Below are 21,918 nucleotides of genomic sequence, written 5' to 3'. Positions count from 1 at the left end.
TTCCTAGAAGGACATAAAATCTGCAAAAATTTCCAATGCTGTTATTTTATTTATTTTAGATATCATAGACAAAGAAGAAATTGCAGCATCTCAGATGCTCATTTAAATCGTCAAATCGTTTTTCCTAGAGAACTACAGTAGTCCCTGAATACAGTTGCAATACATTTTGCAACTGTATTAAAAAAAAATGGCACTCAAAAGTCAAATTTAGCATCATGTAAAACAAAAAAGTCTGTTTTTAGCATGCAAAAATTCCACAAAAATTCATAAATTCAATTCAACTCAATAGAAAAAGACTTTCATAAAGGATTTAAGAAAAATGTCTTATTTATGCAGTTAGGAAGCATCTTGTGTCAAATCATAGTCCTTTCTCAGCACAAGGGACAAAATTAATTTAATAACAAAGGAATTCTGGAATGCTTGTTGCTAGTTTATGAAAGATTCCCTATTAACGCAATTTGAAATTAACCAGGCCTTTTCTAAAAAGAGTTTGTTATTGAGAAAAGATGGAAAAATTACTATTCCAAACGTTTAGCTTATAAAAGAAAGCTGTTCATGAAAAGTACAAAAAGAAAAAGTTAAAATAAAGTATTAATTTTACCCAGGTCGCTCCTTGGAGGCACATTTTGTGTCTCAGTCCCAACTCGAGGGGACATCGGTGGTGTCTCCTCTGGATCCTCACATCACCTCCTACGCCACCAGGTTTTGAAACGACAGGGAGTCTAACATCCTGCCTGGCCTAAATTACACAGTATTATATTATAATTCGTTTAAACAGAAGAATTTGTAAAGAATACTGTTCAGCAATTGTAAAAACTACAATATGAATTATAATAACATTAATACATACTCTTTTCTTACAGAAATACTCAATGGATCAAGAAAATAGTTAGCATCATAGAAATTAGAGATGAATTTATTAGCCCAAATGGGCCAATAGTCTTGAAATGCAATTTTTATGTTATTTTACTTTAACACATTTACTAGCCTATGGCCATTCGAAAAAATACAAGATAATTATGTTTTAAAGTTATTTGGTCTCCTACTGATGAATAAACTAAGACATTAAGAAACAGATTAATAATATTAATAACAAAGCAATAGATTAATTTTTTTAACTTTTGAATATAATTCAGTTAAATAAAAATTCACAATATAGCTAATTTAAAACATTTAATTCATGCAGAATTATTTATAATATATATTTTCTCCCTTTTTAGGTATAACCATTGTTCCCATGTTAGTCTAAACGCATATTCATCTAGCTGCTAGCACAGACTCTTCATCTAGTAATGCTACCGAATGCCAAAGATTCGTGTTACAATCTCGAAACATAGGTCACTTCCATAACGTTCAATGAATGGTTTCTAAACATATTTGTCCCAGATGTCAAAAATTATTTAAGTAAAAAGGGATTGCCTTTTAAGACTCTTCTTTTAATTGAAAATGCGACTATTCATCTTCAAGATTTACAACACAAAAAATAGAAATTGTCTTTTTACCCAAAAAATACAACTTCCTTATTACAGCCATTGAATCAAGTAATAATTCCGACTTTTATGACATTGTATATCAAACAAACCTTTGGGTATATTTGAGAAAAAATGGAGAATGATGAATCTCTTACACTTATGGATGGCTTGGAAGAAATTTACAATCTTAGATTGTGTTGGACTGTCATATACTCAGATTAAACAATCAATGCTCAACACATGCTAGAAAGCAATATGGCTGGATGCTGCTAAAGATGAGAATGATAGATTTCCATTAGAGTATGAATATTCTCAGATCACTAAATTGGCCCAAACTATAGGAGGAGAAGGTTTTTGAGGATTTAGCTCAAGCACATATTGAAGAAAAAATGGTTGACGAAGAACTAAATGAGGATGAGTTAACATGATTCCCGAAACAAATAAACATGACGAAGACCAATTCGTACCAGCTGCATTCACAGCTAGAGTCATCAGCGTAGGACTTGAATTGGGAAGAAAATTAGGTATCATTTTTTGCAATATGACGCAAATGTTGAACGAGCTCTTCGATTCCAATAGCAGCTTAGTAAGAGTTTAAATCAATATGAGGATGTTTACAAAGACTTAGGGGAAAAAATGATAGTATTTGTTTATAAAGCATAATTTTAAGTTTTAATATTTTGGCAACATTGATAGTAAATTGTAAAATGAATAAGTTAAAAATGTATCTGGAAGACGGAGAGTTTCATTATAACTTTCAGAACATTAATGTTGTTTAGGCTTAACAAAATCGCCAATTTCTCTAAGAGAAAAATTAGACTTGTATTATAATTAGTGAATATAAATCAGAAAATACGGCATATAATATGATAAATTTGAGTCATACAGAAAAATTAAGTGATGATAATTATTTTATTTGGGCCAACAGAATTGAAAGTGAATTAAAAAGTTTAAAAATATGGAGAAGTATGATAGAAGCTGATGAACCACCAAAACCATATAAAAAGGATGATGTTAATTTCGAAAATGAAATAAAAACTTGGGAAATATGGGATGATAATAACGCGATAGCAAGAAATATAATGAATCAAACTATGACAGCTCCACAAGCGTTAAAACATGCGAATGAAAAGAACGCAAAGAAGTTATGGGAAAAAATCAAAAATGAAATGGCGGCAAGAACAGACATTTCATTCATTTGGTGTATTTAATTATGGCAAAGCACACTAGGGCTATCTGCCTAAGAGGAGGGATGCCTTCGTGGAGAACTTTCTAAGGGAAACTGGCTCGTATACATGTTACACATGGGGAAAACCACGAAAACGCCCATGCAGCCAGCCCGTTCGCGGGATTCGAACCTCGGACCGAACTACCAGTGTTCAGCGACTTTACTGCTCGGCTGCTGGTGGGCCCACAGCAAGAACAGAAGATATTCAAATCAAATGTAGAATAGAATTAGTTCAACTGAAAATGACTCAAAATGAATCAGTAGATGATTATATGAATAGAGCTGTAATTCTAAAGTAAAAGTATTCAAGTTGGAGATGAAATAAGAGATAAAGAATTAATTTACTTCATACTAGAAGGACTTAGAAAGGAATTTGATGTTAAAATTATTAAAAGCAATAAAGAGAAAGATCTAGCTTCAATTAGACAAGCTTTAAAAGAAACAGAAGGAAAAAATAAACAAAGAGGAAAAGAAATAGAAGTAAGTTCTAAGGCAAAAGAAAACTGGATAAAATCGAAATATGAAAGAAGATGCTTTAATTGTGGAAAATTAGGACAATTAATAAAAGAATGTCGAAATAATAATAATATTATAAAATGCTTTTGCTGTGGAAAATTCGGCCACAAATCAACTGAATGTAAAATGAAAACTAAACAAGAACACCGACAGCAGAGAAATGTAACAAATAAAACTTATAGAATGTCAAGGAAAGAGAATATGAATCAGCTACATGCTTATTTGAAGTACCTAAGAAAATAGAAAGCACATATCTTAATCAAGATAGAAATGATGGAAAGAATAAAATAAATGAACAACAGAATAGAAAAATTAAATGGATTATTGATTCAGGAGCCACATCTCACATGGCAACTAATAAAGAAATATTTACTCATTTTAAAGATGAAGAACGACAAATAATGACGGCTGAAAAAGGGGCCATGATCAAATAGAGTTGTATTGGTAACATTAAAATGCAAACTGATAGAAATAAGAACTGATAGAAAATGTTCTGCAAGTACCGAATTTAAGGGAAAATCTGCTGTCAGTATCAAAAATTGTAGATCATGATTTAAAAGTAATTTTTATCAAGAATAAAGCAGAAGTGATCATAAACAGGGAAACATTCTATATATAGCTAACAGAAACGGAAATAAATTTGAAGTTGAAGGAAATATTGTTGAAGAAGCTAAAATTAGTTATGTTAATGATGTACTATGGCATCAGAGACTAGGTCATATAAATTATCAAAGGCTGATAGAAATGAAAAAACACTCATCGGTCATTGGGTTAGAAAATGTAAAAATTTCTGAAAACAATTGTCAACCTTATACATTAGGTAAAATAACACAAACATCTTATAAAAGTGTGAAATTTAAGCAATCTGAAGATATTTTAGAATTATGGCACATAGATTTAGTTGGACCAATTAAGAAATCAATAGATGGAAGCTGTTATTTTTTAACAGTGGTAGATGATTACAGTAATTTCATATTTGTGATAACAATTGAGAAGAAGAGTGAAACTTGAGAAGCTCTAATCAAACTTATCATTCAAGTAGAAAGACATACAGGAAACAAACTAAAAAGAATTCGTAGTGATAATGGTAGTGAGTTTTTAGCTAAAAATATAAGTTTTTTTTTTTTTTTGAAAAAATGGGAATTAAACATGAACTTACAACGCCTTATACTCTGGAAAGTAATGAAAAAGCTGAAGGTTTTAATCGTACTATAATTGAATCTGCTAGAACTATGTTAATTGATGCAGAATTACCGATAAAATTTTGGTCTGAAAGCGTTAAGGTAGCTGTACATGTGAATAACAGGAGTCACAAAAATGATAAAAGGTTTACACCACATGAACTATATAAAGAACGCAAGCCTAACATTACTTATCTTACAAGATTTGGATGTGAAGCATATGTTCATATAAGACGAGAGAAACATAGAAAGATGGATCTAAAAGCTAAAAAAGGAATTATGATAGGCTATAGCATGAAGAGAAAAGCATACAAAATTTATAGCCCTGAACTAAATAAAATTCAAGAAGTGAGGGATGTAAAATTTGATGAACAGAAACATAGATCACCTTTACTAAAAGAAAATTATTTAAAATTCGATAAAAATCAAATATTAGAAGAACTTATTATTTTTTATAAGGAACAAACTAATGGAAATGTAAATAATTCAGAAATAACTGACAGATACTATAGAGAAGATAATACAACAGATGAAGAAGCTGAGAAAATTTTGCCATCCAACAGTGATGATGAACACGATGATAACAATTCATTGGAAAAGCCAACCGAGTATCCACAAATAAATGAAGAACCTGGAAATGATAGTCATGGAAATTCTGTACAGAAAAGACCAGCACGAACTATGAAGCCCCCAGAAAAATTAAAAGATTCGTGAGAAAAAGTCGGGAGAAATATATTGTAAATCGGATTGGCGGGAGAGCGGTCGAAAATCGGGAGTCTCCCGCCTAAATCGGGAGAGTTGGCAACTCTGCATTTCACAAGTGATTTCAATATACACATTCCAAAATTTTCCAAAAAGTTAATGTGCATTGGATGTACACGTATTATGGTGTGTATTTTATAAACTATTTGTTATTCTTACTTATTCATTGCATTAAACAACAGTCTGTTTCTTATTCTATCTTACTGACACACACAGTTATACTTTATATTAGATAATTTTTATTTTTTGCCATTTACTGTTATGTTTAATGTTTATCAAAAGAAGCTTTAATGATATGCATGGACTGGTTAACAGACAAAAGCCCACAAAAAAAAGGCCCACTATGATAATTGACCATGCGACAAATACCCACAGCGATGAAAGCGCACATTGATAAAAGTCCACACAGATATAAGCACACGCCGATAAAAGGGGCTTATTTTTTTATTACTAAATCGTGTATTTATAATTTTAATTATAATAAATGGAGTACTCAAATCTGAATTTCAATGTTTCAAATATATGTCTAGTTTGTATTTTATCATTTCTTTATTTGTTTAATTTATTACATTGAAAGCAAACTTTATACTCTCTGATTAAGTGATTAGCTATAACGTTTGGATGATAAATCTGAAATTGCATTTTATTATTTATTTACTTATTTAACTTTGGTATGAGTATGTGAAAATGAAAAATATCATTGCGGAGTTTCTCACATGCCATTTTTAAGGTAATATGACTGAGATTAAATATAATTATGTTTCATTATTAAAACCATTAACTTTTTAATTAAAAACACTTGAATTTTATTTTTAGTCCAAAGGGATTTGAATCCCGAAGGACTATTAGTTTCGTTTTGGCATTTTGCGTCGGACTCATAAACGTCGGTTCACTTTTCAAACTGTTGCCACAAAATGTTAGAGTCCTGCATTATATTTGAAGAAATTAAATAATGAAAAATCTGCATAAATGTATGTATATTTCTCGTATTGTGATAAAACAATGGTACATAGAGTCATCGAATTTTGAATAACGTAATCCTCCAACGAATATGAGCATGTGGAAGACCAAATTTGAAATTTGAAATTTGTTTTATGATCGATTTCCTATTTTTTAAAACTTTGACGAATTTTTGATTAACAAACTCAAGGATTTCAAAGCGAGCAATGGCAACGTTGTGCAGAAAAAACATTTTTATCTCCAGCGCGTGAGTCTCTGTATCGGAAATTCTAAAGATATGCTCGTTTTAAAACTACGAGTATTTTGCGATATTGCTGTTGCACTGGATCTTATGGTTTAAGTGCGAGGAACATGATATTTGATAAAGAAAGGTAACACACAAAATGTTAAAAAACGCCCCTTTGGACGTAATTTAAAATCTGAAACATTTCAGATTTTTTTTTTTTTTTTAAATTTCTTTTTAGTTTTTCCTTTAGTTCATTTTAGTTCCTTTTTAGTTTAGGAATATTAAAACAGTTAAGCACAATGAAAACTTGGCTAAGAGATACTTTATTCTTTACTTTAGACTGAGCTTATTATCAAAGTTTAAACATATTTCTCACTGAAAGCTTTTTTGAATGTAACAATTATAATTTGGTGATTTTCTAGAAATAGTTTCTTTTCGACTTCAGAATAAATTAAAATTGTCAGCTGACACCCTGTCAAAAAAATGAATTCCAAATGTAACCTCTTAATCTTTAAACTACAGCAATTCGGAATAGTGTTTTTAATTTTTATTTTATTTATTTATTTATTTTGGGTGGGGATGGAACAACTCTCAGAAGTCAGCATATCTACAAATTTAAGTAAAATCATCTCAAACTGTAGTAATAAATATGTAACATTTCATTAGAGATTGGGAAGATTATAAAGAACTATGCATATAATAACATCTAATAAAATTTTGTAACTACATAAATATATATTTATAGAGTCATCAAAGTTCATCGCTTTTAGATTCTAAGTATACATATTATATAAATTCATCATTCATTAATAGTATTATATATAGTAATAGAAAAATAGTATTAATGTTTCAAATTGTAATTTTTTAATAATTTCTCTTGCATTTGCTGTATATTTGTTCAAGATTTATGGATATCAGTTACATAACATGAAAAATACACAGAAACCAGCTAATCTTATATTACAGCTGATTGTGAAGGAACAATTACAGTGCTCTTAATTACAGTTATAGTGCTTTTAAATCTCCCTACGGTAAATAGCTGTTTTCTAGACATTAGATTAAATTAATTCCATTATCCATTAGAAAATAATTACAGTGAATTATATCTATTGACGACATTTCTAAGAGGTCACCTTTTGAAAGAAACCTGTATTTTTTGTGAACATAAACAAACATTGCCAGTGAATATCACATTTCTAAGATCACCATATCTACAACCAAAATCCTTTAAAACCATGAACGGTTGCGTTATAGAGGGCTCGCTATATTTTTAATAAAACATGTACATCTTCGTTATACACTTGCTACATTTTGATTTTCTGTCAAAGCACAGGAACAGGCGTTCTATTTTTATTTAGAAGTATGTGAAATTGAAAAAAAAGACACTATATGACAAAAATGGAATTACATTCAAACACACACCTCTTGAACATGTCTGAAATTCATTATTCTGCTCAGAATAAATTTATCTAAAGAAAATGTTTAATAAATATTAGAACACAAAGGCTAACTTAATTCAAAGTAGTAAGGGTCAGTTCGTTTGAATAATATCTTTTCTTAATCATAATGTGACTTTTCGAACATCGAATGAAATGGGAAAGACAGAATAAGTGCGAATGGCAGCAGACGAACGACACTATTTCAAACTCGGCATGAAAAGAGAACGGACGAAATGACACTAAGCCAAGGGAAGGCATGCCTTCGTGGAGGACATTTTAAAGGAAACTCGCTCGTACACATGTTACGCAAGGGGAAAACCACGAAAGTGCCCATGCTGTCAGCCTTTCCATCGGAATTTAAACCCCGGACCGAGCTACCAGTGTTCAGCGTTTTTTAGCATGGAGGTAGGAAAGGGAGGAGGGGCCATTCCGCGGTAGAAGTGAAGCACTGCTTTGAAGCTTGGGTCACCAGACGGGGTGTTCTTTGTTTACATTCAGAAGCTCGCTTGACAAGATTCTGATAGTATTTCGACACACGACAGTTCCATAGAAATCGAAAAAGGGACACTTTCGCATGAAAGAAACATTCATAGTGTGATGGATAATAGCAATTTGTATAGTTTACTGACATTTACGCAAAAATCGCATCTTGGTTATTTTTCGATAACTAACAACAGCGATTTTGATGATGAATTTGTTTTATAAAATTCTAAGCTGTTGCACTACAAAAATATAGATTTTAAGAAAATTGCTAAAAGAGATCTGCCAAAATTTATTTTCTAGAAGATTTGAAAAGTTTGAAACTTGATGGCTAAATGTAAATATAAAATTATGTATGTTAAAATATTTGTAATTAGGCACATAGGTCAGATTAAGTTTTTATTAAATAGAGTAACGCATGCAAGGGCTATCTGCCTAAAGAGATAGATGCCATCGTGGAGGAATTTTGAAGAAAAACTGACCTTTGAGTGGGTATTAAAAATAATACTTATAATTTTCATTCAAATTATATTCATATATATTTTTTATGTAAAACTTTCGGGTGTATGCTAAATTAGTGTAAATTACTTTACACGAAAAATATAGTGAATGCACAGAAATTAAAGATTTGCACATGCCGGAAATGATAAATAGGAAATATGTATGGGTATTTATGCACGTGCTTGCAAAAAGCATATATCTGCCTTTGACAAAATACTTAAATATTCATTAAATTATTTATAAATGTATTTGAAATGAAGAATTTATTCACTTATAAACAACTGTGAAAGTACTGTGAAGAAATCTAATGATTAAATGTATCTAATTTATAATGATTATAAATGTTATCTAAATATATAATAACTTTAATATTGAATTGTAAACATAAATTGAAATCCTGTTGACAAATACGTTATAAAATTATTTAAGCAAGAATTGTTCGTATTGGAAAGCAATCTGCTAAAAGGTATTGTAAAGCAAATGCTATGAGATGTGCACTTAAGAACGTAATAAAGAGTTTTGGAATATGTATTGTTGAAATGAAGGGTAAAAAAAAAAAAAAAAAAAAAAAAAAAAAAATCTGATAAGTATAATTAAAAGAATTATTCCCTTTTCGCTAATTCCTAATAATTCTCTAATTTAAAATGAACCGAATAGAGCATTAATTATAAATTGACTTACATTTTTCGATTTAAAAGAAGCCAAAAAACCATGTCATATTTAAGAAAGAATTTTAGGAAGAAGCTCTATAAATAGAAAAGAAATAATGCATAATTTTAATATTAATAATACAATAAACTTTGATCTTAATTTTTGTACCTTAACCGAATAAAATCGAATTACCTTAATTTTTTTTCCTAATGTAATTAACGAAAACTTGTGAAAATATTTCATTCAAATTAAACCGTCCTGTGAAAAGTATAGCATTTAATTCAGTTCAGAATGAAATGCTGTTTAAAAATATGTTGTTTTCACATACTTAGGACTCTGAAGTGTTGTAGAAAAAGAAAATATATACATTTATATGTATATTTGCGACGTAATTACAAAATATTTACACCAGAACGCGTCAAATCCCATAGAACTCAATGGTAAATGACCCAATTTTTTGGTCACCACGTAGGGATCGCCGGTGCTTCAGAGCAGGGTACGGAGAAACTTGTTTAGGGCGACTCCATCTTACTTCCTACCTCCATGTTTTTTACCGCTTAGCCGCTGTTGAGCCTTGTGCCTACATGAAAAGCTTGAGAATTGGATGACTGACGCTTGCTTAATGTACAGCTTTTACTCCATTATTTATTAATTTTTATTTGTCTAACTAATTATTTATTTTTTCTGATATTTGAACTTTTTCAAAGGAACAATGTCTAGAAAGTTTTGCGAATCCAAAATAAATGATTAAGTCTTAGATGAGATACGTTCTACCAATCAAAAAATTTTTTTTCACGTTTAGAATGTAACATATGTAAGTTGTTATGCATACTGCTTATCTCAACTATTCTTATCTCAAAAAATGCTCAATTTTTTTTTCTCTTTTGAAATCAATAGAAATTTTTTTTATGAAACTAACCCCAGTAAAACATAGAATTTTATGTTTGAATATTAGCTTCAAGAATGGAGCTAACAAACAAGTTATAATCCTTCACAGGAGCATGCAAACTGTCAATGACCTTCTGTAAGATTGCTGGTGACTTCTCACTAGTCAAAAGAGTCCGCCAAGCGGTAAAGTCGTGGAACACTGGAAGTTCAGTCAGAGTTTCCAATCCCGCAGACGGGCTGACTGCATGGGCCTTTTCGTAGTTTTCCCCATGTGTAATTTGTACATGAGCCAGTATCTCTTAGAAAGACTTCCACGAAGGCATCCCTCTACTCAGGCAGATAGCCCTCGAGGCTTTGCTGTGCTCACATACACTAAACCAAACCAAACTCACTAATCAACTTGATGTTCAGTAACAATAGAATAAGGTTAAAGGTTGAAACCTTTAATTCAAGAGTACACCTTGTGCTTAACATATAGACTACTGCTTGTGATGTTATGTTACGTAGAAGTAAAGGAGCCACCTAATATTTACCTGAAGTAAGTACACATTAGCTCTAAACACAAACTAGAAAAACAACAACATTCCGGCGTCTTCGAGTCACAATGAAATTGTGACTCCAGCCAACACCGCAAGTTCTGCACCGTCGGGCGTTAAATTAAAATGCATTACATTACATGATATATATAGCGATACATAGTTGTACATGTATATGTTTTATGGCATTATTTATTGTAATGGTACAGGCATCATCTTTCAGGACATTGCATATTGCAGTAGATAAAGGCATGATGTAGATGATGTTCTTTTAGGGCGTGTTTGCAAACATGATCTGTTTACATGAGTGTTTGCTATCAAAATTAAGTTAGCTATAAAATTGTTTACAAAGCTTACTTCATTCTGCATATTTATGCTTACTGCTTACATTTAAATATTGTTGTACAGATGTGCTGATACTTTAGCTACTCAGTATTGACGAATGAGTTGCTAAAGTTTCAGCACAACCATACAACAATACTTAAATTGTTGTGTTGATATTTTAACAACTCAATCGACAAAATATTGAGTTGCTAAAGCATCAGCACAACCAATAAACCTAAATTTTCAAGGTAATAAATAGAGGATTTCAAGATTAGCCTAACAGGCCTTTTCAGAAAATTAACTTACTGGTGCACTTAATACAACGGCTAAACCCTGACAGCAAAAGTTGACATAGCCAATTCTCGCAATTCCTTTCAATCGCAAAAGCTTCGCCATAAATACTCTTCACTCATTTGCATTCTAAACATGTTTACTTACTAACTTATTTACATCCGGGTGAGGAAGCGGAAAGTAGAATTGACAGTACAGGCTGAAATAATACATAACAGGATAGTATTTTCTCCCTCCTTCCAGCATGCCTTCGCGGTGTAATGGTTAGCACACTCGGCGCGTATTCGAGAGGTTCAAGTTAAGAGTCCAGGCAAGCACATTGCTAAATTTTCATATCTCCTGCATGATGCCTGAACTAAAAAAAAGGTGGTGGATGATGATTCTTCTCCACCAAGATTTGACGACTGGGTCCCCTAATACCCAGTGGCCTTTAAAAGGGGGAGTAAATAAGGTATTTTCTCCCTCCTTCTAGAATGCCTTCATGGTGTAACGGTTAGTACAATTGGCTCGTATTCGAAAGATCCAGGCTCGAGTCTCGAAGAGGGCATTGCTTATTTTTCCTTTCTCCCGCATATATATATATATATATATATATATATATAATAATTTATTTCCTAAACAGTATTGATTAATTGATTATATTATCTCCTAAGTTTAATTAAAGTAGAATTATTTTAAAAGCGTGCATCCATACTGGTAAGTTATATTTTGAAAGATGTTTTGAAGTAATTTGAAAGCAAAATGTTAATAATGTTTTAACGGGGATTGGAGTTAAATCATCATGAAGAATAAAATTTCAATTGTAAAAGGAAAAATTAAAACATGTAATCATTGTCATTGATCGGAAATTAGTTGACTTTTCAAGGGGAACAAACCAACTCCCGTTCAATGAACAATAATTGATAAAAATACGTAAATACGAAAGTGTTTCGTCTTTACTCGAGTTATAAGTTAAAGGCAAACCGGCAATTCTAGTCAGGCCAAATATTTCCGCGAATAGAAGGAATTATGAACCAATGCTGATATTCAAAGAACTTATTCTTATGAAGCATTTTAGTCAATTCAATTTGGAGTAAAAATCAATTACTGTAGAGAAATCCTATTTAACTCGAGTAATCGTCCCCGACACTTTCATGTTTATGCATTTGAGTACCATATTATTTGTAGAAATTAAACATTGGAAATTGTCATTATGAAATCGAATTCAAAGTAAAGTTGAAATAAACATAGAAGATTATAAAAAAAGATAAATAATGCAAAATTTGTAAAAACAAATCAAAGACAATATAAAAATAATATAAAAAATAATATAGAAAATAATATATAATAAGAACAGTGAATGTACAGGAAGATATAAAGGCCAGAAAAGGTATTAAGTAACTTACATTCTTTCTAGTGGGGGAGTTGGCAAAGTGTTCTCTTCGTGTCTGACTCAGAAGTGTAGGGTGTCCGAAAATTCTTAACGGCAGTAGGGGCTTTGAATAATATCAGTCGCTAAAACTTGAAGCAATTTATGGTAGTGGGTGGGACTTGGAATTCTTGAGGGATGTATTTTGTGGAGTTCTTATCTGAGAGACACCATCTGTTAAGATTTTTTTGAAAATACTAGTGAATGGAAATTAATTAATTTCTGGCTAATTGTCGTGTCGCAATGATTAAGAATTTAAGAAAGGAAAAAAGCATTTTCACTGTCCAAGAGCTAATAGACAGTTACTTAATACCTTTTCTGGCCTTTATATCTTCATGTACATTCACTGATCTTATTTATATTATTTTCTATATTATTTTTTATATTATTTTTATATTGTCTTTGATTTGTTTTTACAAATTTTGCATTATTTATCTTTTTTTATAATCTTCTATGTTTATTTCAACTTTACTTTGAATTCGATTTCATAATGACAATTTCCAATGTTTAATTTCTACAAATAATATAGTACTCAAATGCATAAACATCAAAGTGTCGGGGACGATTACTCGAGTTAAATAGGATTTCTCTACAGTAATTGATTTTTACTCCAAATTGAATTGACTAAAATGCTTCATAAGAATAAGTTCTTTCAATATCAGCATTGGTTCATAATTCCTTCTATTCGCGGAAATATTTGGCCTGACTAGAATTGCCGGTTTGGCTTTAACTTATAACTCGAGTAAAGACGAAACGGTTACAGCCGAAAACATCGCGGCAAAAACATCGCGGACGAAAACATCGCGGAGAAAACAACGCAAGGCGAAAACATCGCAGTTCTAAAACATCGTGGTACAAAACATCGTCGTCGAAAATAAAGCGGTTCAAAAACTTCGCAGTTTAAAAATATCGCCGTCGAAAATATCGTGGTAAAAAATAAAGTATCTATTAATCATCGCATGACGATAACATCGCAGACATGCTTTTTTCAGGCTTTAATAACTGTAAATGGATATTCCCATAATGATTTGTGAGCGCAAGTGATGTAAGGAAGGATAATTTTTACTTTCACATTTTTTTATTAACTAATAAATTTTTGCTGAAAAAATAAGAAGGAAACTTAAGCATAGAAAATTAAATGCAACTTAATAGATTATACTTTTTATGAAAAATTACCTGTAAAATCTTTATTAAAAATAATTTATTATGGTCTTTGTTAGTTAACTATGTTGATTTAAAATTCTATTAAGTGCTATAAGTTGCATTAATTTTCTATGCTTAAGTTTCCTTTTTATTTTCTCAGCAAAAATGTATTAATAAAAAATATGAAAGTAAAAATTATCCTTCTTACCCTCTTGCGCTCACGAATCATTATGGGAATATCCATTTACAGTTATTAAAGCATGTCTGAAAAAAGCATGTCTGCGATGTTATCGTCATGCGATGATTTGTAGATACTTTATTTTTTATCACGATATTTTCGACGACTATGTTTTTAAATTGCGAAGTTTTTGAACCGCTTTATTTTCGACGACGATATTTTGTACCACGATGTTTTAGAACTGCGATGTTTTTCTCTTTGCGATGTGTTCTCCCACGATGTTTTGTAGCACGACGTTTTCGCCTTGCGTTGTTTTCTCCGCGACGTTTTCCTCCGCGATGTTTTTGCGGCGATGTTGTCGGCGGACACCAGACGAAACACTTTCGTATTTACGTATTTTTATCAATTATTGTTCATTGAACGGGAGTTGGTTTGATTCCCTTGAAAAGTCAACTAATTTTCGATCAATGACAATGATTACATGTTTTAATTTTCCTTTTACAATTGAAATTTTATTCTTCGTGATGATTTAACTCCAGTCCCCGTTAAAACATTATTAACATTTTGCTTTCAAATTACTTCAAAACATCTTTCAAAATATAACTTACCAGTATTAACCAGTAACTTACCAGTTATAACTTACCAGTTTTTAGAATTAAAATAAGCAGTGTGGCCAGTATTCCCTTTCACCTCCCTTTGTCACACTGATACAAAGGCACTTCCATTTCTTGCGTAAATATAAAAACAAAGATACACATACATGTATATGTATGTGTATCTTTGTATACCTATATACAGTATAGATTCACACTTTTAAAATAATTCTACTTTAATTAAACTCGGGAGATAATATAATCAATTAATCAATACTGTTTAGGAAATAAATTATTATTAACTAACTTTGCAGCAATTGCGCAAGTAATAATAACTTGTATTCGCACTAAATGGATTTAAGATCATACAACATTATATATATATATATATAAAACCTAATGACTCTACAGTAAGAACTAAAGATTCGTATAAAATTCTATATAGAGTATAAAATTCTATATTTAAATCAAGTTGGCTCAGTCTAGACCAGTGATTCTCACCAGCTTTTTCCCCATATACCCTTTCCACCATTGCTAAATGATCATTCAACCTCTCCTTCCCAAAACTTGAAAAGTAGATATGTGTTTGTTTAAATACGGATTATTTTTTAAGTTAATTAAACAAGTATCAAACATGTTGGTAAATACCAAAATTTGAATAAATGTTCTTTTTTGTATTCATAAACTAAATCTAAATACTTAATACGTAAAGAAAAGGTGGACTAAATTACTCTCTGAAACTTTGAAATTCCCCTTAGGGCTATTCCTCCTGATTGAGGACCCATAGTCTAGCCAGAATTCGTTTTTAATAGTGACTAAATATACAGATAATTTAATTTGTCCCACTTTTCTTATACTAACTTTTGTCACAGAAACTTCGGATTACGTGCATGTTTTTTGAAAATAAAAGACACAAATTTAAAAAAAAAATATATGTTTAAAATTTGATGTTGAATTCAAAAACAGTTATTTGGTAGCCAGACCTAATAAACCTAAGAGATCAAATTTGAAGTACACCTTACTTGTTCTTACTAACTTCTGCTTAATGAATTAGAATTATTCTTAGAAAAGAACCTTAAAAACTGGTGAAACATTTCATGCTAGAAAACAAGATATTAGAAACTTTGAACTCATTCAATAGAAGAAAAAAGTTATTCAAAACGTAACTCCATAACAAAACATTTTTTTTCTACTTGATCGTCAACACATGAGGCTTTTAAGAAATACCTCCTACAAGATATGTGGCCACTATTTCTGTGCTGTCAGAATATGAAATTCGTATAAGGAAATCAATGCACTTCGAGGAGAAGAAAATGACCTTAATTTGATAGTTTTTCTACCTAATAAATTTTTACATGTTATGAGTTTCTTTTTCTTAATCTAGGCGAAATAATATTCAACACGTAATAACAGCATAAAACCCACAAAAGAAGTGTTCCAGTGAATTTTTAGTTTCTAAATGCTGTTTAAATTTGCTTCAATCAAAGTTTTTGTATATAAATAATTACGGTAAATTGAAATGAACTGTTTTTTAAGCGTTTACAGTTAATCGAGTAATATAATATTTTTATTGAAATAAAAATTATTTTTAATGTGCAAGATTACTTTTCTTACAACGCTGGGCTCATGGTTCTTAAATCCTCTTGTTGCTAAGTTCAGAAACCTGTGTTATTAAAATTATTCGAATAGTTTAACTTTTATTACGGTTTCATATTTTTCATTTTAACTTTCACATGGTTGCGTTTTCAACCATATGAAAGTTAAAATGAAAAATATTACTTGTACGTAAATTTTAATATATGTAATAATTTAATGTTTTTAGAAATAGTTCAGTAGTTTTACTTTTAAACAATGGCTTTGATATAACAAGCATGTTTAATTAGTTCATCAAAAAGTTGTTAGAGACACTATCAAATCAGGAACTAGCATATTTTTCCACTCTGCAGTTTTACTGCAAAAACAGTGAATTATCCCTTTAAAAATGGTTAAAAAATATTTAATTCCTTTCATTTTCCAATTATTGAAATTTTTAAAATAATTGAAATTCTAACTAAATCCTTAGACAAAAGGTTATTCAAGAACTATACTAAAGAAATGTAAGAAAGGGGTTAACTTCAGTTACAAGCGGAATTTCAGATAATGTTATTTTCTAGTAGGTAACTAACAAAAAACATTTAAAATCCTCTTTAATTGTTCTCCTGCCACACCCTCCCTTCTGAGGCCTTCTTTGGCGCCCCAGGTTCCATAGGGAATAAAGCAATTAAGCAAGGCTCTCCTCTCTTTAACTGCTTTTTCACACAGCTGGGGGCAAAAGAAAAGAAAGGCAATGGTTTCCTGCCTGAATAGCCAGCGGCCAGTTAGAAAACTACATGACAAAAGCCCACAAGACGAATGCCCACTTAAAACCAGCACACATTTTCAGGAAATCCAAAATAACTATGACTTCCTGAAAAATTTTACGAGTAATTATTATGATTAAAAAAATTAAATTTCAAGTGGGAATGAAATTAATTTATGTAAAATCCAAGTTGTCAAAATTTAACTGGATTATTTGAAACCATGCTTTTTATTCACCATTAAAACGGTGTTTGCGCTTAATCATAATAGAATACTGTACTTTTATTTTTTTTTCGTTAAAATGAAAGTTCGGCTTTAATTCTCCATATTAAATTCATATAATGCAAAATTTTCTGTAGTGTTAAATTATTCATAAATTATTCTCTGTATATGATGAAAATTTACATACATATTATACTCCTTATAATTTTGTAGAATTAAAATAAGCTGTGTGGCCAGTATTCCCTTTCACCTCCCTTTGTCACACTTATACAAAGGCACTTCCATTTCTTGCGTAAATATAAAAACAAAGATACATACATGTATATGTTTTTAATTATATTATTTTGATTGACTCTCTGTACTATATATATATATACGAATTTAATTCAGCCGGAGACGAAAATGAAATGTGTTCCGCTACTTAAATTTATTGTTCAATTATTTCTTATTCATTTATTTTTTATTTTATCTCTATTCATGACGTATATATCGGTGTGGGTTTTTGTTAGTGTGGACTTTTATCAGCGTGCCCTTCTATCTATGTGGGCTTTTATCTGTGTGGGCTTTCATCAATGTGCGCTTTCATCGGTGTGGGTATTAGTCGCGTGGGCAATTATCCCAGTGGGGTCATTTTTGTGGGCTTTTGTCGTGTGCACTTTCGTCCTTTTGTCTGGTCACCGCATGGACTTTATGTATTTCCTTCACAATGCATTTTGCTGTGAAATGACAAACATTGTACAGTTAATAATTAAAAATAAAAGTATGTTTTGACTAACAAAACTAAAGAAAGGAATATTTATACATGATTAATAAAAATTAATTATTCATGTAATATTATATCTAGAGTAAGGTACCATCCTTATACTCATTATTGGAATTGTCGTATATTGATACTTTGATACCCCCCTTACTTTGTTTAAAAATTTGAAATTAGATTCCATTTACTCAAAAACCAGTATTATATTTATTTGTTCCATCTGCTTAGTTACACTTAAGTGCTTAAAGTTCTAGTCATTGTACAAGGCATATATAATAAATATGTTTTTCTCCTATCTAAAATATCTATTTGTAAAATATCTTTTGAAGTAAATCTTTTAATTATAATAATGATTAATCTTTTATGTGGTAAGATTATGTAAATTATGTATGGATATTAGATTTAAGTGACTGAAATTAAAAAATTTCAATGGGAAAGTGGTGTTTACTTGGAATATTCCCATGATTCTCGAGTTACCTGGAGTCTTGTTAGACAACAATGCTGCATAAATGTACTAGACCGTTTGGCAGATGAAGCTACTATGTATTTTTCTGCATTGCATGGAAAATAGAGGTGTGTTCTTATACCTGTTACCCATCATCTGGCTTGTAAGTATGAATAAAATATTAAGATACTTATTTATTGATCTATTATTTATTGAAAAATATTTTTATGATATAAATCCAGATGTATTGCATAGTTACAAGAACTATCTATTAGTTTTCATGTTAGTTCTAAGCTTTATTGTAAATTTTATTTTTTTACTTTGAAAAAGAATAATTGTGATGAAATATAATATTCTGGACGATTATATATCTCTAAACCACAGAATTTCTAGCAGCAATTTGCCATCAGTGTCAACATTAAAAAATCATTATACTGAATAATTCACCTTATAGCTGTAAACTGCTAATATTTTGATACAATTGGACATATTATTTTAGGATATGTCTCTTAATCTTCTCTTAACTCGTTCCATACTCAAATCATCCCCTTAGAAGCTAAGATTGAGAATACTCGTCTCCTCAAGCAACAATTGGATGCTGTACGAGTCGCATCGGACATGGACCAGCATACACCTCTTACGGCAAAAGCAAACTGTGATACATTGAAAGTACTGGAGCCCCTTAAGGGTAAGTGTGTTTTTAAATATCTCAGTATGCTAAAAAAACCCTTAGATAGCCTTGCTAATGCTTTTAATGATAATTTTAAGTTAAATATAAAAAGAAAACAACATGAAATCTCGGATAATTCAAACGCTAATTCTAACCACGAGGATGGTAAGCCTATAAGGCATACATACGTATAGTATATTTTTCAGTTGCAATACCTTATTACCACTGAGAATTTTTTGCGATTCCCAGGACGCCATAATACAGTCAAAAAGTCATTAATTCAGACACCCATAATCCGGAATGATCTATAATCCGGACCTCAAAGCTACAAACTTTCTGCGCATACGTCGCGTTTACGTGTGCTCGTAAGACCTTTACGGCTGTGACTTTGCCTGTGCACATGCGCATAATACGTTTACGCATGCGCGTTTAACGTATAACAGACGGTATAAGCTGAGCTAAAATTATCTAATTCAGTTAATGTTGCAGATTGCGTTGTTCCTTAATCTTCGAATTGGATCAGGCTTATTATTTTTTGCAGACTGTTAGAGCAATTTTATAAAAGTAAGCTTGAACTTTCGATTATGTCAAACAGAATTTCCGATATATATTTACTAATATGTACAGGATCTACAAAGCAAAAGTATGTTTCGAAGTCCATTAAACAAAAAGTGGAATTGCTGCAAAAAATGGAAAAAGGCATATCCTTTGTTTCTTAACCATTCCGAAATCTGTTTATCAATTTCATGCTGCTCTGCGGGGGGGGACATCGCAGCGCGCAATGAACTGGAAGTTGATTTGTCAGCACTATCCTTATCTTCAGGACAAATGTTTTTATTTTATTCGGCTTATAATTCCTTACTAAATGTAGTATTTCATCTCGATGTATTCCGTCTTTGATATGATTTAAATCAAATTCCTTGTCATTATAAATATCACAAGTACACATCAAATAGTTTTCTGGTTGCAATTTTCTAATTTCGACTATGCTTAATGTATGCTTTACGCATGTGCTTGTTGAAAGAAATGTTTAATAAAGTAAACAAATAAATATTAAGCTTTTTTTTGTAAATTTTGATACCCTTTAGATCATAATTGTTCTTTATTTCATAAATAACGGTTTCATATTTTTAATTGTATAATTTCTGCATGCCATCTTACCAGATTTAAACTGATGATCTATAATCCGGAATCGCCAAAGTCCCGACGAGTCCGGATTAACTACTTTTGACTGTATTTACAAAAATTCTGTGGAACCCAATAAGTACTGCGCAAATCCGACACATGCGTGAGTGAAACTGTCAATTTTTTCTTTTGTACACTTGCAGTTTTAGGTCACTACATTTAATTTCTAATTTTAAGACATAGAACAATGTGAACATTTTAAATAAGTAACAGATGAAATGACAGCGTCACGTGCAAAGCAAGAAAAATGAACGTTTCTATTATAAAATGAAGGCGTCGAAACGGATTCATTTTTTTTTTCTTTGTCTGTATTGCCATATCTATTTTAAGATGTATTGTATTATGTAAAAATATTTGGTAATTGTAAAAGTATTATAATAAATTAAAGAAATATCAAAACTGCTAAAATTCTAGGCAACCCCCTGCTGCAAGTCCAGCGACTCCAGTTTAAGAAACCCTGGTATAGACAGACAACCCGGCGAAATTACGCCCTAATTGAGATACAGACATAAAACTTATATCAAAATGATGGGGCATGCATTTGCAGTTGAAAGCAGCAAAACGCATCAAAATGGATCATTAACTTTCGAGTCGTGTGATTTTGATGCGGCTTGCTGCTTTCAAAAGCATTTTCCTACAACTTGCATCCTATTTGAGATGCAGATATAAAATTTGTGGAGCATGAAATTGCTATTGAATGCAGGAAACCGCATCAAAATCGGACAATCGGTTCCCGTGTAAAACAGATTTTAAAAAACTGTAATTCTTAGAGATGCATCAAATTTCATTGCCATGAAAAATATATTTCGTCCTCTGGACCCTGAAAACGATACTAATTATGTCCAGAATGCAGTTAACACTGTAAATCAACGAAGCACTTCAAGTCAAAATTTACCTACACCACCACAACCAAAAGTTGTTCCTCCAGTCAAAAATTCTACAATGATATAACCAGGGCAAACAAGTCCACAATACCAATTTTAAATCATATCAAATCCGAAGAACACAGGAAAAGGCCTAAAACCATCCTCAGAGACATACAATAAAGGTTTTTGATAAACGTTTAATTACTGTAAAGGCCCTTATTTTTGCAGGCCGTAATTTTCACAAAAATGAATATATCGGTGATTTCGCGAGTTGAAAATTTCACGAATTTTATATGAACAGAACAGAAAGTTGAAAAATTTTAAAAGTACTTAAGTAAAGTTGGGGGAAAAAAAAAGTATTTCGCAAAGCTTTGATTTTTGCGATTACGACGGGCTCACGAAAATAAGGGCCTTTACACCAGTTTAAAAAAGACCCAAAAAACTAATTAATTATTCTTTAACTAATTATTGTAATATACCTAATTGCCTAGCTTAGCACCAAAAATTGGGAAAATTAAAACCACTACTAAACCCCCGGATAGCTGTTCCTGTAGTTTTAAATTGTCTCCAAAGTCGTGAAACGATGCTGTGAGCAATTCCGATCTCTGCAGCCACACTTGTCACACGGCGGCCTTCCTCCAACTTCCCAATGACCTCGG

At 31.2% G+C, this 21,918-nt stretch overlaps 2 long non-coding RNA genes across 10 annotated transcripts in view; one reads left to right on the top strand and one right to left on the bottom strand.

The window, feature by feature from the left end:
• Positions 1–602: 602 nt before the first annotated feature.
• The window catches only part of LOC146995026 (uncharacterized), a 96,638-nt gene continuing 75,322 nt past the window's right edge, over positions 603–21,918 (bottom strand). Inside the window, exon 3 of the long non-coding RNA XR_015043479.1 lies at positions 603–739. This is a non-coding gene — a long non-coding RNA (uncharacterized LOC146995026). The remainder of the gene's footprint in view (positions 740–21,918) is intronic.
• Positions 6,328–21,918, top strand: part of LOC146995027 (uncharacterized) — a 79,821-nt gene continuing 64,230 nt past the window's right edge. For 3 of the 9 annotated variants that reach the window (XR_015043466.1, XR_015043467.1, XR_015043469.1), the window contains exons 1-2: positions 6,328–6,490; positions 19,038–19,226. This is a non-coding gene — a long non-coding RNA (uncharacterized LOC146995027). The remainder of the gene's footprint in view (positions 6,491–19,037; positions 19,227–21,918) is intronic. The other 6 variants (XR_015043465.1, XR_015043472.1, XR_015043471.1 and 3 more) reach the window with 5 other exon arrangements.

This window comes from Stegodyphus dumicola, chromosome 10 (genome assembly GCF_044657685.1).
Source record: "Stegodyphus dumicola isolate Sdum_Otavi_A_Nest chromosome 10, ASM4465768v1".
In the NCBI taxonomy this organism is placed as follows: domain Eukaryota; kingdom Metazoa; phylum Arthropoda; class Arachnida; order Araneae; family Eresidae; genus Stegodyphus; species Stegodyphus dumicola.
The sequence above is the reverse complement of the archived record's forward strand: the minus strand, read 5'-3'. Positions and strand labels throughout refer to the sequence as shown.